This window comes from Hypomesus nipponensis, chromosome 25 (genome assembly GCF_054491055.1).
Source record: "Hypomesus nipponensis isolate SF chromosome 25, ASM5449105v1, whole genome shotgun sequence".
NCBI classification, from domain to species: domain Eukaryota; kingdom Metazoa; phylum Chordata; class Actinopteri; order Osmeriformes; family Osmeridae; genus Hypomesus; species Hypomesus nipponensis.
In genome coordinates, this window is record NC_140385.1 from 9,564,036 (window position 1) to 9,580,000 (window position 15,965).

Genomic DNA, 15,965 nt, shown 5'->3' on the forward strand with positions numbered 1-15,965 from the left:
AATATTCAGATTCCATAAATGAGTCAAACTCACCCTTGACCTACTAAATCGACACTTTGGGGTGTGTGTGTTTTAGGAGACGAGGCCCGTCGGGTTGAGGGAGTGCAAACAGGGTAACAGAGTGAGCTAAGATGTACCAGTATAAACTCCTCTATTTCAGTGTGATTAGCTCCAAGCGGGGCTGTAAACTGGGCAGTGGCCCTGTGAAACGGCTTCGTTCACAAGGTGCTTGTAAAACGAGGGGGGTGAAAACTCATTGCATATTGACCTTCTCGATACGACACACACACACACACACACACACAAGTGACGACAAATGAGTGCACGTAATAAAAACATATATTTAAAAAAAAAAATACTTTTTTTGTGGGTTTTCACATTCACTGAATTTCTCAGTCCCCCCACCGAATGCGTTGTGCACCATAAAACACAGCCAAGCAGGTTAGGGGGCACTTTAACGGCGACTACATGCAGAAATAAACTTGTTTTACTGCAACAAACAAAGTGAGGTGACCTGGAAGGGTCGTGTTTTCCGCTGGATAATGACTGTTTTCCAGTCAGCTCCTCCACGTGAGCTCTGATTACTCGTCTGGGCTGCAGAGTGTCTTGGTCGAGCACTCGCTAATGAACATCATATTGGTCCCGTGTTTATGAGCGCAAAGCCACAGGAAAACTTCTCGCTCTGAAAAAGTCCCATCTACCTTATGACTGTACCTCGAGTTCCCATCACACTGGAACTTTCTAACGTCGGCTTCATGTGGAAGCAGATTGGGGCTAGTTGAGTTTGGGTATTGATTATGCCGTCTGTTAGACAGGGAAACAGAGTGAGGGAGACAGACCTCCGACGAGGATCTGAGATTCCCCAACGGTGCATTAACTGGACTGACAGTTGACCTGGTTTATTATTTCCCCAATCCCCGTCAATATGGTCGAGAACATACTCCTAGTGTTAGACAAAGGGCGTATGAATAAATGCATATTGAAATATTGGATTTTAAATCAATAATCTATAGCCTTGGAGTTTGAAAAAAAAAGTATAACATTGACAATGATTGCCAAGAAAGAATAAAATAAATAAAAGAAACGGAGAAAAATCTAATAAACCTTCCATACACTCTGAGTGTGAAAAAGAAAGTATCTCGTAGCTTTACTAAGAAATCTGTGTGTGAGAGGAGAGGCGTTTGAACAAATGTCCTTGGACTTTCACATTTGATGTGCTTTCATAATCCACACTCTACAGAACTGGCTCCCAGTTAACTTAATCACTGTGACGCCCATTCTCATAAATATGCAAATATCTAACACAGACATCCACAGTGCTTTGGAGGGGGCAAAGACATTGAGGGGGAACACAATGTCCCTCAAAGAGCACATACTTGGGCACCAAAGTCAAAACTGTCACCATATAACCAGCTCATGCGGGCCAGCTCTCCAATAATGTGTTGTTTGGGGTCCCCATGGCAACATGCGTGGCAAATAAGTGGCACGCTCAGTTGTCCCGGCGAATCAAATCATCCCGAAATGGGAACGCTCCACGCCACCCCTCATCAATGGCACTTCTTTAGAGTGGTTTTATTTCCGCTGTGGTTTTAAGGAGACGAGGAAGACCAATAAAGCTTTGGAAAAAAAACGACCCCAAAAATCCTCTGTTCATTTTTTTATATATACTACCCCCCCAACCCCATAATTTCAAATAAAAAACAGAGCGATTGAATGGCACAATGGAGGCTGCATCATAATGGCTGGGAATGTCGTTCTTCCCCCTGTCTGTGTTCCCCTCCAGACCGCTGCGTCTCTAGTAAAGCAGGGCTCCACAGACTGGGAGACGGCATGGCTTTGGGAGTCGATGGGGTGAAAAGGGAGCTGGGGGTGTGTGGGTGTGTGTGGGGGGGGGGGACAATTGGTGGGGTTATTAAAGGCATTACACTGTGCCGGCAAGCGCCTCAGCCCAACCGCACATTCCGATAGCACGCTGAGAGAGAAACGTTAAGGCCTTGGCATGGAGGGGGTCCAGGGGGAGATGTGGAGGTCTTTTATGTGTGTGCGGGGGGGGGGGGGGGGGGGGGGGTGGGATGTCCTACAGAGATCCCTACCTCAAAGTGAACTCCCTCTACATTGAGTCTTGGCTGAGTCGTAGTCTGTGCCAAGTTGAGAAGTCAGCCGCGCACGCGCGCGCGCGCGTGTGTGTGTGTGCGCGCGTGTGTACTGATCTTAATCTCTGGCAGCGGGGCTGGGACAACGTCTGGGCGCTAACAGCTGGGATATCTACAACCCCCCCCCTCCCCCCCCACCTCCATCCACGCTGACCCCCGCGCTGCTCCTCCCCCTCTCTCTAACTCCCTGTGTCTCTCCCTCCGTCTCGGTGCCCTATCAGGTTGGCCTGCTGATGGCTAATAAAAGAAGCAGCCCTCGACTGTCGGCCGCTGTGCTCCTGTGATCCGTCTCCCTGAGCGGCTGTTGTGGGGCGCTCGCACTGTGAGAGGAATAGTAAAATGGACGGAAATAGAACCGAGAGAGAGAGAAACCGAGAGAGAGAGAAACCGAGAGAGAGAGAGTGCGAGAGAGAGAGAGAAAAGAGACAAGAGAGAGAGAGAGAGAGAAAAAGAGAGAAAGAGAGAGAGAGAGAGAAAAGAAAGAGAGAGAGAACGTCTCAGCCACCACCAATGGAAAGAGCCAGAAGAAAGTGTCCCTGGTTTCTGTCCTTTTCTGGGCTTCCCCGGGAGTTAATCAGCTAATCGATAGAGATGCAGTCTCTCATAAAGAGCTCCACTGGGATCTGTTACCCAGGGATAAAGACTAGGGGAAGCATCTTAGTCTCTCACGCTGAGACTCATAACAAACTACTTGTAAAAAAGTAACAGCGGGAATATGGATTTATCAAGACACAGGGATATCTTTTTTTATGCCATCGATGTTTGGTACAGCACTTAAAATGCACTTACGAGTGGTCTCACAGCTTCATCCTCATTGGGTTTCGTCCAATTGCAGGCCAGAGGAGACCACCAGAGCAGACCAGCTGACCCGCCTGCTTCTACCCCTCCAGACTTCAGAAAGGGAAAGGGCAAAGGACTCTGGGACTCATTCCCAGGCCTGACCCCATGAGGACTCCCAAAATTCCTCGGGTCCATAGGGACAGCTTTGATGCGTCTCCTGAAGTAGCATCTGGGGCCTGGGTTGGTCGAGGCCCCCCCCGGAGCCCCTCCCCCTCAGCATTCCAGTGTGGGGAGACGTGAGAGTCGGACCATTCCGACCGCGTCCGAAATAACGACTCCAGACTGGGCTGGAGGGGATGTGGTGTGTGATGTGGCGATGACCTGAAGCACCGAATATTTAAATAGCCGGCTGAGTGACCCTCAAACCCCTCCCCTCCCCCTCCCCCCCCCCCCCACACACACACACACACACTCAAACTGAAGGGTGAGGAAGAATGAGGGAGGTGTGTGTGTGTGTGTGTGTGTGGGGGAGAGAGGGTTGTGAAGGACAACTCCAGATGCTCCCAGCTGGCTATAGCCCAGCAAGACTAATACACTCCAGCCTGCCTCATTGGGATACACACACACACAGACCAACCTCCGTTTCACAAACGTCCTGCTGTTAGGATGGTTTTATAGGAGGGACTCCCCGTGGTTTCTACAGGATGCACACACAGGCAGCTAAACAAACAAGCCCTGTCTTAATTACTCCACGAGGGAGGGCCATAGGTTAGAGACAGTGTTGCAGAAGAACGCTCATCATAAGGCAACCATGGTGATATATCCTGGCCTGGATTTTTCCGAGAGAGGGATTCAGACTTTCTCTGTCTGGGTGGGGCACTTTCCTGATGGCTGCTAACTCGAAGGATGATATGCCTGGTGGGAAAGATCTTGTTCCAGCCGAGATGTGGATATCTCAGCTGCAGAATCCTCCACACACACACACACCCACACATACACACACACACACAGGGTGTTTGTGGTGACTGACAGACGACGAGCGTAGTCATTTAGCTTTTAGATTGGAAGTGTCTGGTAAATATGAGCCTCACTCAATTAGCGCTCCATCTCGCCTGCCACATGGAAAACTGACCCACAAAAGCCCTGACAGTGCTGCTGTGTGTGTGTGTGTGTTTCCATACACTCCTGAACAGACCAGCTCGTGTTTCTTGGTTAAAATCTGTTTCTGACTAAAACTGTCAACCACTTGAGCACGCTGAGGCAACATCTTGCACAGCAGATACAACATCTTGACGCGCTACAGACACTTCAGAAAATATAGGTGCCCCAGGAGACTGTACAAATACAAGGAATCCAGTCCAGTCCAGTCGGACCAAAGTGCAATGTCTAACAGGAAAACAACGACGCCTGAATAAGCCAAACAACAGACGGAATCCACATGAAGAGGGGGGAGAGAACGTGCTCACTCCCAAGGTCATGATTCCTGGACTCCGCCAGGGGGGGGTGGGGGGAGAGACCTCGTCAACAGATGTCAGGAGTGATAAGTGCCGGAGCTGACAAGCTGCAACTTGTCTATCACTTACCCCCCCAGACTCCCGGGTGCCAAGACAACAGCCACGTCTCTCCCCCCCCCCCCCCCCCCCCCCTCCGGCGAGCGACCCTCCATGACGGATGACGGCGCCCCGGGCCGTTTCTTCATCCCAACAAATGGGACGTCTTGTTTAACGGATAGCGGTTCTGCGAGCTCCCCCCTTTTTTTTGGGGTGGAGATACTCACGGCCCTATTCATCAGCCGGTCGCCTTCGGTTTCTTCCTGAGCATCGCTCAAGTGTCGAGAAGGGATGCGTCGTCATCATTCATATTTGAGAACAAACTCGCCTGCTCGTAAAAGAAAAAAAAGCCCAAAGAAAATCAAAGGCTCAAGAGCGTTTTGGTCTTGCTTTAAGCATAATAGCTCGTCAACGAGAACGCCAGGGAAACACTGGAGACTCAATACCAGGCAATTTATTGTCACATTCTATAGTCATTGACAAACTGTCAAACCATTTATTTCAGATGCGGGCGCCGCTGCACGGTTAAAATGATTTGGCGGGGAGAACTTTTCGCTACTTCCAAAAGAAATGAAGAAACCGATCGATATGGTGAGAATTATTGAGCTGCCATGCTCTATTTGAGTGCGCCGCTTGGCCTAACTGTATATTGCACCTGCCTAATAATCTTCTCTGGTCTCACCTGGTTTAATATGAGTGGTTAAAGATTCCAAAAGGCAAAGCATTCTGATGCACTCACAGACAAAGAAAAAAAAAAAAAATCACTTTTAGGAGTGCACTAACACACTCCAAGAAGGTAAAGTCTTGTTAAACCTCGACACACAGGAGAAGAAAAAAAAAAAAAACGTCCAACTAACAGAATGGCCACATTCAACCCAGACTCCTTCAGGCCGCTGAGTGTGCTCTGAAAGAGGGGATCGTGTCGTAAACATCCGGCGCCCCTTGAGCCGGGCCCCAGTCAATGGAGTTTGTGTTTGTGAATAGGGCCCACTGGCAGCGCCATGCTGGGCCAGCCACCCCCCATCACTCCTAAACTGAGCAGGCCTGAATGAAATGATGGGCGGCAGATTGAGAGCTGGGCCAGGCGGGGGTCCAATGCCGCTGACCTCTAAAACGGAGGCTTGGCGCCGCCATCTTCCCCAGCGCTTGTTTTGTCCTCACGGCTCCCCGGAGCGCCTGGAAACAGCAGGCAGAGTGCAAAGTGGAGCCCATCGAAACAAGGAGCTGCGCAATGAGACGTTTGACCGACGGGCAAACGAGCACTTGGGCGTCCCCGTTGGACAGGGGTGCAACGGGGACTGTCAGAGTGGCGAACAAGCAGCTGACACGGAGGGCGGAGCGGAACGCGCGGCCAAAAGGTGGAAAATGCAGACTCTGCAGGTCCACTTAGGTCAAGGAAAATTCAACTTTCCAGGAAAGTGAACAAAGCGGACCGCGGACCGCTCTCTCTCTCTCTCTCTCTCTCTCTCTCTCTCTCTCTCTCTCTCTCTCTCTCTCTCTCTCTCTCTCTCAGCTGGGCCACGCAGTCGTTTACCCACTTTCCCTCTCGTGCTCCATCATGCCCCTTTCTTCGCTCTCACCTCAGTGGAAATGGGTCAGATCCGTCTCTCTCTGTGTGTGTGTGTGTGTGTGTGTGTGGCAGCGCTGGATCGCTCCCCCTGTTGACCCTGCCAGAAGTGGCCAACACACGCCCCCCTCCCTGGGGTTCCCCGGGGCTGAGAAAGGAGGATAGAGGGGTACTGATCATCCAGAAGCTCATTCAGGTCTGCCTGACTCGGAGCACCTCGAGCGCAAACTAAACAACATGGGACATCCAAACATTAGATAAAGGTGTCCTCTTGTCTCGACTGGCAGTCCCCCAGAGCAGCCTTTTAGGAGTTTGGGGGAAAGGAGATAAGAATATCAATGCTGTAAAACACAAATTATAACCCAAATTGCGAAAAGTGACGTTAATTAATGAACAAAGTTAACTCTGTCTACCATATTTCCCCTTCACAGTTGGGGAAGCGTCGAAGCCCTGGCAGTGGTCCAAGGCGTTGGGATTCCGGCCATTCGATGGCAGAATAAGCGTTTGTGTCCTGATGTCATATATCTGGTGTCTGCTCGTTTCGCGTCGAGCATCTGTTACGCCTGATGTTCGCTGGCAGCCGACCCTTTCTGCTTCACCACAATCCCCCCCCCCCCCCGATCAGCTGGTGACAGGGTCAGTGTCAGCGCGCGACACCCCGAATGCACATTTGTGCGCTGGCATATGCTCCATGTGAATAGGCCTCCTTTGCACAATGTCGATACTACATTGAACCCATTTTACAGTCCGAAAGCATGCCATCTGGGTGCTGGAGACACCTGCAAGCCTCTCCACACATGCAGCGAGTCCTGCCGTCGGCCATTTTGTAATTTCGCACGGCAGGGTTGGGATGGGAAAACCGTGAGGGAGCGTGGTGTCGGCGTGGATTATCGAAAATAACGGTGGGCGATTCATCGAACGTGCAGCAGCAGACGATGGAAATCTTTCCGTGAGCGTTCCATCATGGCACCCGCCGGACGCCGCGGCACCGTGATGTCAGCGGTGCGCGACTTGCCACAGAGAGCTCCCTAGTCAGACAGACGGAGCGACGCCCGTGTGCACCGCTTGTCAAGAACAAAGGACAGGGAGGGAGAGAGAGGAAGAGACACACACAAATGAGAGACCTGGAGGGGATATGATTCATTAGGAGCTCTATGCATACCAAGAGCACACCAGCGTGGCAACAACAGGGAGACCGGGAGCCAGTCAATATCCTCCTTTGGCCAAACCCCCCACCCACCATCCCCCATCCTCCTCACTCCGACCACCATCCATTTTTTCCACGGCTCCAACTGCCTAACCCCCCAATGCTGTCGAAGCGGATGTGTGGATGGAGGGAGGTGGGGGATATTGTGAATCGATGCAGCCTTCCAAAGGGCTGGCATAGCTCCCAGCAGCCCCGGGTCAACAGCACACCAGGAGAAGTCCCCTTCTGCACTGCTGTCCAACGAGAAGGGAGACTTGACAGCATGGCACTTCACAAGACACGCTTTGAACTGACAGCGGTGAAGTCGATGCCGGCCCGGAACACAGACATTGCTTTTTTCCCCTTTTTTTTCTCTCTCTCACAAACGGGTTTGGCTTTTCTCACCTGCTCTGAATCGGGCCGTGTCAAAGCTGACGAGCGCACGCGAACATGTCTCAAATGGAACTCTGTGCGCCAGATCATTTCCCCGCAGTGTCCAAGGTGCATGAGACACATGCTCAAACCAATGGCCGGGAGATGAGTCAACAGACGCTCCCTGACCCGCAAAAAGAGAGAGCTCAGATCTTTCAAGAGCACACACTATGACCTCCTCTTTCACACGCTACCCAGGCGTAGACGTCCTCGCCGCGGAGACGTCGCCGCGGAGACGTGGCCGCATCCAGCTCCGGAGCGACTGTTATAAAGATTTTATTTGAGAGCCCAGCACAGCTTGCCTTATTTCGACTTGGCTTGATGAGAGTCGTTTAAAATAATAGGCCCCTGTTGAAGGGAGGCATCTGCATCCCCCCCCCCCCCCCCTCTTATTCCCCCCAACACCCCCCGAAATGAGCCAACCCATTTCCAAAGATAATCACTGCTCCACTGTGTTTTTGCACGGAGATGCAGGAGATTTTCTCCGCCGGATTTAATGAAGTCAGAAATTAACTCGGGGTGGGCAAACAGGGCCTGTGGCAGCCCGACATGTCGTCAGCGTTTGTTTGTTGGTCGTAAAAGAGGAAGATAAACAGGGAACATGACTTTAAAAGTGCAATGTTGGTTTATGTCATCACCATTAAGGGCAATAGAGTTGGTCTACAGTAAATCCACTGAAAGGTGTGTTAGCTAGAGAGAGAGAGAGAGAGAGAGAGAGAGAGAGAGAGATAGAGAGAGAGAGAGAGAGAGAGAGAGAGAGAGAGAGAGAGAGAGAAAGAAAGAAAGAAAGAAAGAGAGAGGGGGGAGAGAGATGGGGGATGGGAGAGAGAATTTGGGGGGGGGGGGGAGATATAGAGAGAGCGAGAGGCAGACAGAAATAGAGAGAGAAGGAGAGAGGCAGTTCCCTCTGCTTCCGAGAGACACCGTTCGTCCCCTCTTTCACAGGCTCGACACATCAACTCTCAGAGTGAGCTTCACCCCGTCCCAGAAGTGGCCCTGGGTCTCAATCACTCTCACAGCCCAACCCCAGGCCAGTCTGAGCGCTTGAAGCCAGCGCGTTGGCGAGAAAGAAACTCCGAAAGCCTTTCAAACATTCCTCCAAAGGCACAACAACGATGGAAATCCGAAGGAATCCTGGGTAATGAAGTCCTCTGGGACGGGCAGACACACAATTAGACGAGCCGTGGCGAGAGGGGGGGGGCTCTGTGAGTCATCGACAGGGGAGGGAGAGGGGCGCGTCGATGTCGTCAGCCACGGCATCCTCACGTGGCGATTAGAGGAGGCTTACACGGCGAGGCGTGAATGCAGAGCGATAGGGGGGATGGAGGGAGGCCACAGAGGGAGGAGTGAAACCCCTTTTCAGTGGTAAGGAATGAGAAAGGTCACCAAGCCTGACAGGAGTCTAATGTCCTGTTCATCACGCTCTGTCCCGTCAAGCGGCTTGTCTTTAAGAAACGCTCTGCCCTTTTGTTGCTGTAAAGGTTGCTGTTGTAGCACTGTGGGCCACTGGAATCCCAGTTTATTTATACCGTGTTATGCTTTCGCAGCGTGGAAAAGGGTAGCAAAGTTTCACATTATCTGCATTTGTACAGTCAGGTTTTTACGTGCAAACCCCCCCACGAAATTGTTTGAAAAAAACCTCCATGAACTTTCACTAAAAGGCACAGTCGTAATCCCCTCACACATATGGAAAGCTTGACATTTTCATATTCCCGGTTTCGTTGATCACCTACGGCAAGTAATACGGCCTGACACCAACACTGTGTTCCAGAACGTTCACCCTGAAGGGTGGGAACTGATATAGGTGAGTCAGCCATTTTAGATGGCGTGTGAGTCCTGACTTCACCGAGTGAGTCTACTCCTGTCTTCCCAGGCAGGGCCAATGATTATTTTTAAGACGGCGGAGCAAACTGGAATTCTTCTGTCACAGAGTTGGACTTTCCTCTCTATATGATGGATAGTTTGTCTCTAACACCCCCCCCACACACACACACACACACACACACACACACACACACACACACACATGCCCCCTTCCTCTCCACCCAGTCCCCCTACAGCCCAACCTCATCCATCTCGTTCCCTTCTTCCTGTCAGGGGTGTCTATCTTTAAGTGGGTGTCTCTTTCCATCCCTCTCTTCTCCACTTTCTTGACTCTGTGGTTGTCGAACTGCCCATCTCTATCGTCATTCAGATATGTTCATCTCGCTCTCTCTCTCCCTGGCTCTCTCCACCTCCATCCCCATGTCACTCTCTCACTGTGGAGTGAGAGACGACAGTTCTTCATTCTGTCCATCGGTGAGAAAAAGTGTACACACAAGCCTGCATCACTTGCGTTTAATCCCTATTTTGATTACCTACGAGTTTGTGGGATCATCACTTGATTACTGTATTCATCACCACACCACCAGTCCTCCTACTGGACAAACACACACACACACACACACACACACACACTGCTGCAGTCAGTGTACCGATGAGTGGGACATTTTCTAAATATAGCTACTGCATTTTGGGATCAGCTGGTCATAATCAATGGCCGACACTTTGTAATCTACGACAGGATCCACAGGGTCATATGTCCCCTAACGCACAGCTCAATGTTGTGTTAACCTTTCACGGGTTGGAAAAGGAAGAAGGCCCTACCCAGGCATTCCAACCCACACCCACACACACAGACAGACACACACACAGACACACACACACACACACAGACAGACACACAGACACACACACACAGACACAGCTAGAGAGTGTCCAGTTTCAGTGGCTTTGGAACGTACTTGGAATGTTTCTCCCGGCGAGACAGACTGTTGAGCACATGTGAGGACCGGGCTGAGACAGGTAGGGGATTAGCTGCTGGGGGATTGAATTGCATTCCAGTTCACCTGGTATGTGTGACCTTGGATTCTCTCTGGCTCTCTCAGAGACTTCTCTCTCATGGAGATCTCCCCAAAGAGCAGTCAGAGCACTAACTGTGTTTAAGCATCGTCGACGCTTTGGGATGTGTCGCGCGGTGGCCGGACGGGGAAACGCACTTTGGGAGGCTCTTGGCTCAAAAGGAAATCAAAGGCCCGCCGCTATGCTGTCAGCCCTGCTAGCATTGTTAGCATAGCTAGCGTAGCCCCCATTCCTCTGCAGCACTCGCGGGGCCCTGTCGTTGCTGCTCAGTGATGCGTGCTTGGTGTTTTCACGAGGCGAACTGCTGACTCAAGTCCTCTGATGACTCCGTTCCCGTTGACGGGCGACGTTCGGTCACTGAATCACAACATCTGGTTGCTGACATCAAATGTTCCTCTTCCAGCCAAATGAGAATAATGAGGTCGACTTATCGGTGCTGCTGTGTCTATCGCTGCTTTCAGAAATAGCACCCTGACCTCAATGGAAGGATACGTGTGCAGTTTTATATCTCGGAGCTATTTGTGCCCTCTTAATGCTTTTTGCCCGGACTACATTTAAACAGTAACCTGACCCATCATGTGCCCTGGGCTAAACTGGATTCTAACTATCTACATCATCTGTGGGAGAACTTTCTCATGCTGGGATCCAGACTGGGTTTATAGCCATGTGGGCTAATGGGAGAGGATGGAAGCTGGTTAGCTGTTATGGGTTCTTCTCAGCGGGGCTGAATTGACTGTGCTGAATAGACGTCAGCACCCCCATCCTGTTATTAATGATGGCAAGGATGAGGGGGTGTGGGTAAATGTGTGGACCGGGCAAAATAACTTACGGGCCCTTTGGAAATCCTCTTAGCGCATGAATACGTATGCCGACGGTACCGGGATTCATAGGCGGGACTATAAATAAACGAGAGGGTCGTGGCGATCGCGTTTTTTTTTTTTTTTCTCCTCGCTGACTAAATATAAACAAGGCCCGTCGACCGCGTGCTCGCAGCCTCGCCTCGCATGATGCAACTCCCCGAAAAGCTGCTGAAACACGTCTTGAAATATACATGAAAAGGAATGTACATGCTAGTCAGGCCCGGATCACTTTGAAGACTGCACACCCAACCACCACCTGTCAACGGGAGACGAGTCATCGTCCCCCCCCCCCCCCCCCGCCCCAAATAGTGCACAAAAAAAAAAAAGAAGCATGATGGAGGACAGATACGTAACACATTAGAAAGACGACACATGCTGGGATAGTCCCCGAGAGTAGGATTGTCACAGCGTGCGTCGCCTTGCCAAACGCGAGGACGTTTCTTATGACGGGACGTCCACGAATTGTGCGCAACTGTCTAGGATTCAGCCCAACGCTGGCGGCCAGATCCCATGAGGCGAGGCGGACATGTTGTCCGGTAAAACGAAAATAAACTCGACTCTTTTCGCGCTGAGCTAAGAGCATATGCTCATGTGACAAGATGCCATCTCGATATGCCATCTCAATATGCCAGCTCAAATCTCCTCGGTGATCCAAGAACATCTAGTCAATCGAGTGCCTGTACGATTCTCCACGATATCTCAAAGGGAGTCTTGATAATCCACACATCTCTGACACAACTACTCTTTCCTGAAGTAGAACATTCCAGAACCTCCTCCCCCACCCCCCCGAACACCTACCTGCTCACCCACACACCTGCCTAACACCTACCCCACCCCACCCCTCCCCTTTCTCCGTAAAGAGAATATACTGGGTCTCTCACGGTACAATTTGTCTTGTAATCCGCCGTAAAGCTGCTAAGCTTCCTTTGGTCTAAATGAATGTAGAGTCACAGAGAGCAGATAGAGGCTCGGTGCCCTGGGTCCATCAGACACTGCACCACACACACTGGGTGAGGCGAGACTGGGTGGGTGGATTGAAGGAGAATTCCTTGGTTTTGTGAGGTGCGTGTGTGTGTGTGTGTGTGTGGGTGGGGGTGGGTGGGTGGGTGGATTGGAGTCCGTCTGGCTGCAGTCATATTGAGGGTGACTCGACTTGAGCCGATGTCCACTGCAGTGTTTCTGTCTGTCTTCACCCCTCGCTTTGCCTCCCATCTCTCTATTTCTCTCCCTCCCTCTCTCTGTCTCTCTCTCTGTCTCTCTGTCTCTCTCTCTCTCTCTCTCTCTCTCTCTCTCTCTCTCTCTCTCTCTCTCTCTCTCTCTGTCTCTCTCTCTGTCTCTCTCTCTCTCTCTGTCTCTCTCTCTCTCTCTCTCTCTCTCTCTCTCTCTCTCTCTGTCTCTCTCTCTGTCTCTCTCTCTCTCTCTCTCTCTCTCTCTCTCTCTCTCTCTCTCTCTCTCTCTCACTCTCTCTCTCTCTCTCTGTCTCTCTCTCTGTCTCTCTCTCTCTCTCTCTCTCACTCTCTCTCTCTCTCTCTGTCTCTCTCTCTGTCTCTCTCTCTCTCTCTCTCTCTCTCTCTCTCTCTCTCTCTCTCTCTCTCACTCTCCATCTCTCCCTCCCTTTCTTTCTCCGGCCGCCTCCAAATGGTAGTCATTACGCCGGACATGAAAAGTCGTTTTAGTTCCGCCTGGCTCCTTCAAAGCGGCCAGCTATAATTGCGGCATGAGGAAAGAGAAGGGGGAGGGGAGCGATATGCAGAACAGGTTTCAGACGCATACTCTGAACCCTGAAGTAGGATCGTGTTCGATTCTCAAAAGGGGGAATCATAACGTCTTGATGAGATCAGTCAGGCCAGACCCTAAAGTGTGCTTTGATAAGCACCATGAAGTACATAGCAGATGCCCCTATCAAGTACAGTCTATGAGGCTGTCCAGTACAATGAGAAGAAAGGGCATGACTTTAGGGAGTAGAAGGATGGAGGGAGGGAGGGAGGGAGGGAGGGAGGGAGGGAGGGAGGGAGGGAGGGAGGGAGGGAGGGAGGGAGGGAGGGAGGGAGGGAGGGAGGGAGGGAGGGAGGGAGGGAGGGAGGGAGGGAGGGAGGGAGGGAGGTAGGGAGGGAGGGAGGGAGGGAGGCCAAAGTGACATGTTGGCCAAACAACACCATTTAGACCGGGGCTTTGGCTTGAGTGTCCAATTAGTTATGTGACGAATCACAAAGTTGAGGATGTGTCACTTGAGAGACCGCCAGTGGGGATTTTCAAATGATGAAAATCCATCAGTTGTAAATGCGCTCCTCAGTCGTGAAATGACTGTGCTCCAAAGTCAGCGCACTTTTCAAATGGAATCCTCCCCTCCTGTAGGTAACTCAAACTGAAATGGACGGCAAATTATCTGGAAAGTGCAATCGTATTTTCTTCCCTCGTTCCTTATGCAAAACCAGCTGTGTGCTTTTGCCTATTGCCTCCAAATGGTGTGGCGTCCTTAAAAGCAATTAAAGAGATAATAAACTGAACATAGGATTGGAATACAACAAACTCTGGGAGGCACCCGACACAGGGAGGACCATCAGACTCATCTTCTAGGCCCTTCCATCTCTGATTTACTACAACAATCCGTTTCTCCACTGCGTGCGTGTGTGTTTCTCAGTAAGTGTTTCAAATCTCAGTCCAGATAGTTTGCAGTCGTTCTGGGTCTCAAGTATAGGTTGCGCTTGGGCCTGACGACGTCAGTCCTCACACCAGTCTGCGGCGCTCGTCTATCTGGCACACCGGGTAGCGTAATTGTTGGCAGGGAAAAAGATGGGACTTTCAACCCGGGGGGTCCATTTCCAGCGCCTGCCCAAAGGCCTTTATCATACCCCTCCGTTTCTAAATGGCTTGCGGGCAAAAACTACAGAGCTCCTCAGAAGAGAGTGTTTTTTTTTGTTTTTTTTGCAGAGTCATTCCCTTTTGAGTGACGGGTGTGTGTGTGTGTGTGTGGGGCTGTATGGAGAGAGAACGTATTTCTGTGCTAAATCGCTTTTTTTCCCCTCCCTTCTCACGCCCCAGAAACACATTTTAAAACTGTCATACTTTAATTGAAATTCCATCACTTGTGCGGCTGCTATTGTGGAATAATTTGATAAAGCCGTGTGACATGAATGCAGCGAGCTCTCCTGCTTTCCTTTCTTCAGCCGCTCTTATTTCCTCATTCGGTCCGTTATTTAAATGAACCCCTCAGTGGATTTAGTTATCTCCTCCCGAAAAAAAAAAGAAAAGAAAAATGAAGATTATGAGGAACAAGTCAAAACAAGGGCAATAAAGGAAACACCGATTCACGTCTGGCTTCGACACGGAACGAACGCAGAGGGAAACAGTCTCACTAACTAGCGGCGACTGTTCTACATTGCTAACAAGTGGGTGACGGCTGTTATCGGGAGATAGCATTCTGTTGCCATGGGTGCACACCTTAAATGGAGGTCAAGGGCAGAATTCCATTCCTTTGCCAGTGCCACTGACCCCAGTCCCCCACCCAATACATACACACAAACACACACACAACTGGCTCCAGGCGTTTGGCATCCATCATATCTGCAGAAACCCAATCTGCCAGTGAAGGGCAGCTGCGCATGGAGTGGACTGCTGTCGTCCACCGCGACAGACATCCAGGGCCCTCCCCGTAGTCTGGGGCTCTGCAGAGAGGCCTGGCCACGGCTGGAAGGAACCATGCTCTGTCTGAGGCGGGGAATACAGTCAGCTCGCTAGCTCTGACTGTTTGGGAGAAGAGAAGTGGTGTGTGTGTGTGTCTGTGTGTGTGTGTGGAGAGGAGACAACTGCATAATGCAGGAGAGAGAGAGAGAGAGAGAGAGAGACAGAGAGAGAGAGAGAGAGAGAGAGAGAGAGAGAGAGAGAGAGAGAGAGAGAGAGAGAGAGAGAGAGAGAGAGATTTGGCAATGCAAGCACCCCCCTGCCAGACAATATTTATGGATCGGCTCTTTGCCCTGACAGGGTGACGGACAGCAGAGGTGATCCCGCCTGGGCGTGAAAACTGCCTTCTTATCACCCCAGCCAAGTGCTTCCTTGACTATCAATAAAACAAGGTGATGTGGTTCCCCTTTTTTTTGTGAAGGGGCAATGCCCTGAGGCGTTTTTTTTTCTTTCTTTTCTCTTCTTTTTTTGGGGTCAGGCAACCACCCTCAAAGCTTGTCGGGTGGAGGCAAGGGGTTTCTGGAAGGAACCGCTGAAAGTCGCGGCAAATAGCCGTGTGAACGGCGGGAACGGCAAGCGTGGCAGGACGGGGGCCGTGGGAGCCAAGGGCAAAGGCTCCATGGCCTCATTATGCTCCGGGACTGCTCAGCGCTCTGCCAAATCAACCCGCTTTTCTCATTTGTCACAACGCATCAAGTTCCCCGTGCTGTTAAGCAGGCTGATGCTCCGGCCTGGACGCCACTCCCGACACACGCGCAGGCCGACGGCGCGTGGTCCAGCACAACTGCACACGCCCTGCCTCGATAAGCCTTATAGGAGATCCCTCCTCCCTATCTGACTGACTGGCTGACACAC

At 51.1% G+C, this 15,965-nt stretch overlaps 1 protein-coding gene across 1 annotated transcript in view; it reads right to left on the minus strand.

Moving 5' to 3' along the window:
- Positions 1–15,965, minus strand: part of ptprda (protein tyrosine phosphatase receptor type Da) — a 132,576-nt gene that overhangs the window by 113,286 nt on the left and 3,325 nt on the right. The gene's annotated exons all lie outside the window — the stretch shown is intronic.